Source organism: Papio anubis, chromosome 2, assembly GCF_008728515.1.
Source record: "Papio anubis isolate 15944 chromosome 2, Panubis1.0, whole genome shotgun sequence".
Taxonomy (NCBI): domain Eukaryota; kingdom Metazoa; phylum Chordata; class Mammalia; order Primates; family Cercopithecidae; genus Papio; species Papio anubis.
The window spans coordinates 11,130,077-11,139,232 of NC_044977.1; the positions used below are offsets into that span (position 1 = coordinate 11,130,077).

General features: G+C 36.1%; 1 long non-coding RNA gene across 1 annotated transcript; it reads left to right on the forward strand.

Annotated features, from left to right (window-relative positions):
- LOC116273695 lies at positions 1–8,614 on the forward strand. The gene is made up of 3 exons (XR_004182016.1): positions 1–2,050; positions 7,742–7,836; positions 8,497–8,614. It is a non-coding gene; the product is annotated as an uncharacterized LOC116273695 (long non-coding RNA).
- The last annotated feature ends 542 nt before the right edge of the window (positions 8,615–9,156 follow it).

The following is a 9,156-nucleotide window of genomic DNA, read 5'->3' on the forward strand; positions in this document are numbered from 1 at the left end:
ACAGCCACTTATCAGAGCCACACCTGCTGTTCAAATGTTTAATGTCCGCAACTTTTTTCAAATAACTTATATCTGTAGTTGCTTTTGTACAATTATGAGTTCAGTATCTGTCTTTTTAGCTAGACTTTGACAGAGGTTATTTATATCTTGTTCATCTCCATATCTAACACTTAGAAGACATTCTATATGTTTTCTGAATGATAAAATAAAGCCAGAACTTGATTCAACATGTCCATACCCCTCACTGCTGCATCTTCAACGCTCCATATGGCCTCTAGTGTGTAGCAAATATTTATTCTATGACAAAAAAAGTTATTTGGTACTAATAAGTCATGGACACAAAAGTCCGTAGGTGTTTGGCAAAATCTTCCTACGATGCAATATCTTTTTTGACACCTCTCTTTGTTTCTGTATTGTACTGCAGGAAGAAAATAAGAAAGTAAATATTAATTCTACCTAGCCTTAGAATCTAGAGAAGTGGACAGAGAAAGAAAATAGTTTGTCAAAGGCTGCAGTCTTCGTGAGGTCATTAATAAAATTTCTGATAATTAATGTTAGGGAAATCTACATTTGAGTTCTAGTAAGAAAGCAGATGTACCTGACTTCCCCTGGGTAGCTATTTAGGGTTTTAGAATGGAAAATAATAAAAAGGATCATCAAGTTTAAAACATCCTTTTTCATAAATAAGTAAATATATGATCTGATTGATGTCTTCTAGGGAACCAGTGGCAGAACTAAAACCAAAGTCTCATTTCTCTTGACTCTTGATTTAGTTCTCTTTCCATAATCGCATAATAAAGATATATAAACAAATACATTTGCATATGTATATGCACACATGCATTATACATGTGTGTACATATTCTTAGATATTTACTTATGCATACACACACACACACACACACACACGAAGGAAGAAGTTTTTGATCAGATCCTCCTTGGGTCAACTTGGAGTTGAAGAAGAGCAGTATGTGAATGGGGTGGGGATGCGGGCCAATTGCATTTAGCAAGAGTGAGTCACTCAGATCAGAGAATGTGATCTGACCACTGGTGTACTCATTGTTATCTCTACTATGTAAGTGTGTCACAATTACTTGGAAAAAGCAGCAATGGTATGGAATTCAATTTTATATAGTTCTGAGCTAAAGTTCCTCAAAGTTTGCCCTGAAACATTCCCAAATCTTCTGAATTGTGGGTTTACAGTCACTACATTTCTCCCCCACCACCAAATTTCTCAAAATGTTTGTTTCCAAATTTTCCAGCTGGAATTTAGTGAGGTGGACCACCCCCCGCATCTAGTTTTATTTGGAGGGATAACTTGAAGTGGGTTTTCCTAATATATTTTGGAATAAGATAGGGTAAAAAGCAGGGGCAGCTTACTTTTTGAGTGGTGACAGCCACGCCAGCCTTTAACTTGGGATCCCAATGTAAGAGAACTCCCTGGACCCTGCAGTACATGCATATAGATATCTCAAACTAAGTATTCAAATCTCCTCTACCTGCCCCCTGCTACCAAACAGTTGAGTTTTGACCAGCCCTTTACCCTAAGCTGAGCCCACTGATAATGTAACCTGCTCTAGGAACCGTGGCTCTGAGGAAATGGGCCTGCGTCATCTGTGCAGGAAATTGTCCGGTCTTGAGTAAAGAAACATAGTTGTTCTAGGCAGAATTATGCCCCTCCCTAAAGATGTCCACATTCTAATTCCTGAAACTCTTGAATGTTCTGTTACTTAGAAAAGGGGAGTTAAGATTGCAGATGGAATTAAGGCTTGCTAATGAGAGGATTTTAAGAAGATAAGCTCGATTCTCTGGATGGGCCCAATGTAATCATTATGAGGTGGGACTCCTCATATAAGGGAGGCAAGGGACAGAGGAGTCTCCCATATTGATGCAAAGAAAGAAAAATGACTCTGCAGGTCATTGCTAGTTTTGAAAATGGAAGGGATTCGAATCATGATCCAAGGAATGCAGACAGCCTTCAGAAGCTGAAAAAGGCGAGAAAATGGATTTTCCTAAAGTCTCCAGAAAGAACACAGCCCTGCGGACACGTGTCAGCCCTGTTTTTGTACTTCTGATGTCCAGAACCATAAGATAATAAATTTACCTTATTTAAAGCCACTAAGTTTGCGATCATTGGTGACAGTAGCAATAGAACCCAAATACAGTGGTAGGATGGGGAAGGAGATGCTGGAAGAAGTTTTGGTGAGCAATTCCCCTTTGCCCTACAATTTCCAATGGAGAAAGGCACCACAGGAAGAGGGCTAGTGAGGGGTACTGTAAAACTCAGGGCCAGGGAGGGACTCTAGCTGCCTGGATCTAAGAGTGGTATCAATTGTGCCAGTGGGATAGAAGTAAAAACAGGAGGTCAATACTTGCACGGAAGAATGAAGATTGTTTTAATCAGTTGTCATTCAGGATCACCTCCCCTCCTCAATGGCACTGCAACTTTACTGTTTCTCTAAATGTGCTTTCCCATGTCGTCTTGTAACTATTGCTTCCTGTCTTGTCCACCATTCTCAAATCTCTCCAATTCAAAAATTTCACCCACTTTCTCCATCTCTGTTCTCTATTTGTGTCCATCACCCCACCAACATATATTAAGGTCAGTAGTACTGACCATGTTGTCCAATTCGAAGTTAACTGTTAAAACCTCATCCTAATTGATGCTTTATAAATTTTGCCATTGTGAATTAATCCCTTCTTTAAATTACATCCTTTCATGGTATCCTCCTGTCTGCATCTGTTTCTTTATACTTTGGCTGTTCTTCCTGTTTGCTCTGTGACAGCCTCCTCTACCTAAACTTTAAACACTGAGTGTCTTAGCATTTGGTCCTGTACCCTTTTCTCATCCTTAGGTAGTACTTCTTGAAGAGATTTTATATGTACTCTAATTCAAGGTAGTATATTTTCTTTCCTGATGAGTTTACAACATCTACTGAAATACTCCCTTCTCTTATTAATGGCTCTTATGAGGTTGTTAGATTAGAGTACACCTCATATAAAGATTCTGAGGCTGGGTTTTCAACTGTAACAATTAATGATGGGCTACTTTCAATCTTCATGGTTTGATTTATTTAATGAAAAATGAGACTTTAAATATTTCAGCAGAGACACATAGCAAATGGTAGCACCTGCTTCACACAAGATTCTCATTCGCTGGGAGCCCAGCCAGGGTTGGCCAGGACCCTCTCTTAGCACCTCTATCTACCATTAGCACACACTCCTGAAAGAGTCAGCACACTCTTTCTGTTAAGTGTTTTTTTCCTCATAATTTCATTAAAAATTTTCATATTTTTTCATGAATTTGGCTGGAGTTACAGGATTTCACTAGAAGGTATACACACATATGCAAATATATGTGTATGATATTATATTATTAGTATATTTTATAGATACTTAAACATAGAGGAATCCAAGATGATAAATCGTGAGGTGAGATTAAAAGATGTCAAGACACTATTTAGGATCTATCAGCAGAGTGAGGTGATAGATATGTTAATTAACCTGATTTAATCATTCCAAAATATATACATATTCTACATTCTACAACATATCATAGCATCACATTGTACACCCTTAAGTGTATACCATTATTATTGGTCAATTAAAATGAAATTTTAAAAAATACAGGTTAGTCTAAGAAATATTCAGATAATATCAACTCATCATTTAACTATGTGCTGTTAAAATGTTAATTATTTTTTAAATATGAGCAAAGAATAGGTACTTAACTGTATAATAGGGTTATCTGTCATCACAAATGATGGACCTTGAGTTCAATGCATACTTTGAGTTTGTTTTTGTTTCTTTGCTAGTTTTCCTCATAGTAATGACAGATCTGGGCTAATGTAACTACATTGTCTCTCTCAGCCTCTGACCAGAGGAATATGTTCACACGAAATCTGGCCTGGGTATGAGTACAGTTCTGTCCATGGAATGGAACAAAGTGAAGTAGGCCAGGGGGATTAAACCCTTGATCTTGGCATCATTAGCACAGTGTTCTAACCCACCAGGCTAAGTAGCCACAGACAAAGACCAATTGGACGAATAAATCACAGCAGCCAGAAGTATCTGGTTTGCATTTATATCTCATTTTCAATACATTATTTTTATAATTTGATTTAAATATTTTAAAATTAAAAATGTAAAAAGAAAAAAGAGAAAAGAAAATAGAAACTTTGGAAGAAATGAAGCCAAAGGCAATGTTGCCATCATTCAGAAGTGAAAAAGCAGGGAGGGAAAGCTATCCCAGGAAAAGCTATCCCACATGAAATCCCAGCACAAAGCAAGACTATGAGATGTGCTCTCACTTTGTACAAGAGGTGTCAGCTGAGAATGTTAAGAGAAACTCACAATTCTTTCAAGTAATTTAAGAAGCACAAAAGAGGCTTTGTATTTAAGGAAAACTTTTTTGAACCACTTTGAAGGCCAATAACTTTTATGAAAAAAAAAGTACTGTTATGAAAAACAAAAATTTTCTGCTCTGTTGTTGCTGTTTCCAGATTGTCAGTTTTGTGTTTGATCCAAAAATGAGGTATGCATGTATTTTCACATCCTAAGAGTAACTTAGTTGCATCCCAACTGCCCAATTCATTCTCATTGTATAAATAGGTCACTGGAGAGGATGTCTTAACATTATTGTCCCTGTGGATTTTAATTTCTGGAATATATTCAAAATCCTATCTACTTCCAAAGCCCATTATAAGTACTACCTCCTTTAGGACGTGCATCTTAACATTTGAAAATTGACTTCCCTATACTGTTATAATTTGTGTTGCCTGCGCCTTATGTTTGGAGACTTGATTGTATGTAATTATTATTGTTGCTCCTTATTTTGCTCCAATCATTTCCATTATCATAATTGTCTCCCTAATGAGAAGACAAATTCCTTAAAGGAAAAGGCAGAGTTGGATATACCTCTTGGATGACTCACATAGCACAAAAGGTAGGCACAAAGTTTATATCTGCTGAATTTAATTTGAATTTAGCAATTATACCTGTGATCTGTGAATATTGTGGGATTGTCAATCTACAGATGTTCTTGCTTTGGTCTCTTTCAACATCAAATAAGAAGAACAGAGATGCTAAGAATTTTTATGTGAACATTATATAAGAAATACATGTAGCATTATGTTTTAGCTTAGTTGCCTAATTTACTTTTATGAATAAATTATGTCTTCAAGTAGGTGTCTCTTTTGAAAAAAAGTATCTACAGAATAATGTCAAAATGTTGAATGTGATGGACAATACTTTTGAAGATTTTTTTTTTATTTTCTAAGAATTCTAACTACAGCGGTTTCTTTAGTATAATACAATTATAATAAAACTGAAAAATATAAAATAAATTATTTCAGAAGCCATGCATCACCTTCAGTAACTATAAATATTAGCAGCTCATCTTCATATGTTTGTATCTTGAGGCCTTGCAAAATCAAGTTCATCTTGGTGGTATAGTAAGGGGCAGACTTCTTGAAATTATGTAGCCATAACATAAACTTGATGAATATAAAGGAATAAGTAACAGCAATAATAGCAATCAATAGTAATAATGATGATAATAGTTAACCTTTAGAGCGCCTACAATATTGTAGGCAGGTCTTAAGTGCTTTACACGTACTAACTCAATTATTCCTCACAACAACCTCACGAGGTAAGAACAATAATTTTTTTCCCCATCATACAGATTAGAAAATTGAGGCACTAAGTGGTTAAATGATTTTCTCAATGTTATGCAGCCAGGCAGCCTGTTTCCACAGTTTAGCCCTTAACCAGTGTGCATACTATCTCTCAAAGGTGAGGGTGTTGAAGAAAGCTGATGTGTAATTTTGCCAGTTCTAGATCATTTTACCCATTCTATTATAAAACGTCATAGTCTCTTGTCTACAATTTGTTCTTAGAAACTAGGTAGATAACATCATCTCTGAAATCTAAGATGATGTTCTGTACTCTAGATATCAATGATCTTCACTAAAAGGAAAAACTGCGGGTGATAATAACCTGTCCCCTACATATGCCACCTTCTTCGAATCTCAAGGGGACAGGGACAGGAAAGTAAACAAACCAACTAAAATAAAACAACACTTAATGCCTCAATATAATACTTGCCTAGTTCTCTTATTTGTAGAATCCAAATATAAATTTTATTCTTTCTTAAAAATGAATAACTGAAATAATGACACACCTGCTGCCAACTTTGTGAGATTAAATCTCACAAATTCTCAAAGACTGAACTGCTTGTTTATATTTCCCTTGAGAGCACACCATGTTCTGTATAGATAATAACAATTTGAAAAGAAAACCTAAAAGAAATTTCAGAGCATTTGGTAATCAGGTCATGGCATCATCAACTTCAGGTATGGTGAGAATATGAGGAACTCAATGTGAACAAATGGGAGAAATAAAGAAATGTGGGAGCTGTTCTTGGACGATGTGAGATATGATGCTGAATATTAATTGTTACTTTTAAGCTCAGGAAATGTGCAAAAATTAGTCATTAACTAGAATGTTGCTACTCAAGGTGTGGTCTATGGTCCAGCAGGATTGTTATTATCTGAGTTAGAAACGAATCTTCTCAGGGTCCCAACCCAAATCTGCTGAATCTGAATCTGCATTTTGATAAGATCCTCCAAGCACGTTAAAATTGGATATTCACTGAACTAACATGTCTTCTCTATATCCAATATCAAAATGTAACATCACATCACTTATATTACCTTTTAGCCTAATTTTTAGACCATAGCCACCTTAAAAAATAGACTAATTATGACATATTTATGGCAATTTAAATCTATAAAACCCTTTCCCAGGCACTTACCTCATGTAAAATCCTTATTCTGCCTTTGAGAAATTCAGAATATGTACATGTTTTTAATGGTAAACTGTTGCTAAGAGAGAAATTATCATGGGGACAAATACGTAGAGGTAGTAATTTAAACCTTGATCTTGTAAATCCAAATCCACTTTAACACCCTCACCTTTGAGACATAGTGAGGCCTTTTCCATTCCAGAGACAAGCATCTGCAGTTGTCAGGGCATTCTTAAGTTGCGTTCAGGAAATGCTGAAGGATTGACAGTCTATTTTTCTAAGACACAATGTATTCCCAATACAATTCCCAGTCTTCATGAAGGTAGAAAAGGTGATTTAGTCAAGCACAAGGAAACCATGTCACTCTAAGATTTTCTTGACATTTTCTGGATAAACGCAATGGTTTGAGGTTAAACTAGACATTTCAGATGTTTCCCTTCTTCTTCCGCCTGAAATGTTATTAGGCTATTTGGTGGGGTAGGGGAGTGCATATGTGGGGACATGGTTTGGAGGAGACGCTGTGGTTGCCTCAGGTTCTTAGTCCTGACACCCCACGTAGCCATCTCTACTCTTTCCCCTTTCCATGGTGACATTCTTGGGAGATTGTGCCTCTTGGCATGCTAGGCAGAGAGCAGAGGCACAGGCATTCCATCCTTTAAAATTCCACTTATGATCAGCTTCTATTTCTCCTCTTCCCTTTTAGGATCCAACTGCAAGGGTGGGGACAGGAGAGGAGTGGACAGGCCAGAGGTGCCCCCTCTCATATGTTTTCACCAATTCTCTACTCTTTTGTTTCCTGTACAACTCTTCCCTATTCCTTTTAGCCCAGAGAGTTCTTATCTCTTCAAAGGCAAGAAAAACTAGATCTTCGGGTATTTTTATGTGGCTTTTAATTTAAAGCTTAAAAGTCAGGATTTGGATGGTTTTGTTTTTCAGTTTCCATAGCTGCCACTTCCCCTTAAGGCAACGCCTGCTTCAAGTCTGTCTGGTGACCTAAATGGAGGAGAGGTAACAGGGTAAAATGGAATGAGGTATGGCAAGCATTGGCTAATATTTAAAAATATTGTCCTTTCTGGTGACCTGTAATTCTCATGAGATATATGAACTTCTAGAGCACTGGACTTTCTAGAGTTTAAACCATGGAAACTTAGGCTCATCTAATCTGTTCGTCTGAGAATATCTTAGATACTGAATTCAGTTCTTAGTACCACTCTTTAAATGTCATTGTCAACCTAACGGATGGTCTTAGGAAAAGAAACAAAATGGAAAGGTGTCTGGGAATGATCTCCTGTGAGGTCTGATTATATGAAGTACGATTATTTAGCCTAGAAAAAATAGACTAAGAGGAAATAAATATTTAAACATCTATCATATTTACGGGGAAAAGTAAGTAAGTTTTGCTATTGTTATTGCTTGTTCCAAGAGCAGAATGAATTAGAATTGGTGAATTAAATTTAAGAAATCTAACTTTAGTTCAAATTAAGTATGGCAGAGAAAACATTGCCATTTTCATTTTACTTCTGGATGGAGCAACATTATAGAAAAACCCCAATTCCTGAGATATGATTTGAAGGGAAAGGCCACGAGGAAGGCAGGTATTTTACACATTTCAAATGGTGATATGAAGGAGAAATAAAATTTTTATTATGTAATGCCATCACTAATATTTTGTGATTTTTATTTTATCACAGCATGTTCTCCTACCTTGAATCGTATAGTAAGGAAGAATTTCCTGGGACAGATATTCATCAATGAACTGGATTTCCCATGCAGAAGCACCTATTCTATTATGGAAATTATTGAGCAGTAAAAAGGATACATTTATTCAGTAAATATTTCCTTAAATTTATTTTTACATTTCTCAAAATACGTATCTTCATTGAGTACATAATATGTGCCCGTTATTCTAGTATGCGATGAAGAAAAATTGGAGGCAAGATCAGCCTGGCCTCTCAAAATTGACTGGGTGATCCGATTAGGTGATTTTTATGTTTGCTTTTGATCCTAAAAGTTTTAGGATCAATTTAATAATTTAACAGGATACTGCTACTCCTAAATCCTACCGCACCATTAAAGTTCCTGTAATATTCAGCCATCTCATTTTTTCCATATGCATTAGTGTGTACGCATATTTATGCATTTTTATTTAAACACAATTTTATACTTCTGATAACTTGCCTAATGATTTTTAAGAATTGTAAATAATCTGAGATTTTTATCGTACTTGTAAGATAACAAGTTAGCTTGCCGTAGTTTCATGGATGCTAACAGAAGGCAAAAGACTCCTGAATCAGAAACAAAGGACAGTTTATCGCTTACATCAATAGCAGTAACCAAAATATCAGCATTTA